Source organism: Pyxicephalus adspersus, chromosome 2 (genome assembly GCF_032062135.1).
Source record: "Pyxicephalus adspersus chromosome 2, UCB_Pads_2.0, whole genome shotgun sequence".
Classification (NCBI taxonomy): Eukaryota; Metazoa; Chordata; class Amphibia; order Anura; family Pyxicephalidae; genus Pyxicephalus; species Pyxicephalus adspersus.
In genome coordinates, this window is record NC_092859.1 from 152,823,622 (window position 1) to 152,825,702 (window position 2,081).

The following is a 2,081-nucleotide window of genomic DNA, read 5'->3' on the forward strand; positions in this document are numbered from 1 at the left end:
CTTTTTTACGAACGATTTTTTGCCCAATCGATCGTTCGTCGTTCGATTGGAACGATAAAAATTGGAAGTGTGTACGCACCTTTATTAGTAAACTTGTTCTGTGTTAGTGCCTCAAAGTTACTGATAGCAACCAGCAGTTGCAGAATTAAAACTCGGCAATGGCAGCCTTACCATTCTTTTGAGGAAAGACAAGTTTACAATATTGTCTCATTCAGTGGACATTATTTGTAAATTTTATGTTTTATTAATAAAGCAAAAATAATCTTTCAATAAATTCCTATAGTCTAAATGACATTATTCACCTTTATATTGCACTAAATTCACAGCGTGATGTCAGTGTAGTGTTAAGTTGTATGAGGCAACCACTGCTGAGCCGTACGCTGCCGAGTATTGTTCCCACCATTACAACAGTCACCCCGCTCCGCCAATACCGATTCTCATCTGATTATTTTATTTGTTTATTTCTCGGCTGCACCTTTAGGTAAACATGACCATAACTGTGTCTTTTCTTTACCCATTATATTTAATGACATCAAATAAGTTTGACTTTGATAACTATCATTTCTTGTTTAGCCTTAGATTCAAATGAAATAAACCCATAATAAGTGAGAAAACGCAAACAAAGATTTTACATTTCTTTAGTAATACCAAAGGTAAAGCAACTAATGATAATAGTAACAATAGTATTACTTCACTTACCCGTGAGCTGATCAATGAATCAGAGCCTCCACAGTCCTTGTCAGCACCATCAGGAAGATCATTATTTTACAAAATGTATTTATCCTTTTAAAAAAAATTCATATTATTGGTACGTGGATTGAGTGGTCCATGAGGTCCGAAAGGTTGGCTACCGTTGCTATAATTCTCATTGAGTACTTAATCTTTCTCTGGTGTGCCTGAATTCTAAGTCCAATTGATTGCAATGACTTCTGCAATTAAACTTCATAAACCCAAATTATTTCTGTGTTGGGGTTGCAGTAAATACATGGAGATGCAGCCCATAGCTTGCTTTATTCGTGGTGGCAATTCTGCATAGTGATCTTTCCGCAGCAGTTTTGGTACCCGGCTCAAAGGTCTGGCTGCAGTTTAGTCTTAAGCACCCTGTGACCAAGCAGCAGTATCAGTCCTTGGGACAAAAAATGCAGATGATCCGCAGAACCCAACATGCTTGCGCCTTAGGCTTCTTCCACAAAGCCAGATGAGTGCCTATGTGGCCCCCCAACCCCTCATGGCATCCTTGATAGGAGACTGCTGCAAAAATGTCCACACAACATAAAGCTTTGCAGTCTAAAGAGCTTGACCCCATTTGTGCAGGTAATAGACTAAGGCGAGAAAAGCTTTAAAACGGTCATCGTAGCTACACTTGGCATTTGATTCATATACAGAATGACTGTCAAGGACTGCAATGCCTGGGGAATTAGGACCTGGTTTAAACAGTTTCTTAAATTGCAGACAAAAACCGGAGCAACATGTGACCCACTAATGGGAACTTTATTCTGGAGAAAGCATCTACCTGGATGATGGACACCTTATAAAAATGTAGACATTGCCAGGTGCACAGATCACCTATAGAAGTCTCACAGAGAGGGTACAAAGATATTAAACATTTACCAAAAAACTACTGAGTACTATAGAAAGTTTTGAAATGGCCTAATCAGAAAAACAGCTAAAAGGTAAGGTCTTTGTAACCTTAAGGCCCTAAAAGGAAGCACACTGCATGCAAGCAGTCTGACCCTATAGGAGAGAATTATGGGAGCACCCAGAACATTAGGTGGTACTGTACTCAGCATGTCTACAATCAGACAAACTGCAGGAAGAGGAAGCCATGTACAGGGGTTGAGGATAAAAGGCAAAGCCAAAAAACTGAAAACTAGTCCATTAAGAGAGGCAGACCCTTACCATCTAGAATAATGCTCTCCATACACCTTTGCTACAAGCTATAGCCTACCAGAGATTACAAGTCAGTTTAGGCAAATGCTCCCGCAGGAGGCGGCATGGAGCTGTGCGCAAATGCTCCCGCAGGAGGCGGCATGGAGCTGTGCGCAAATGCTCCCGCAGGAGGCGGCATGGAGCTGTGCGCA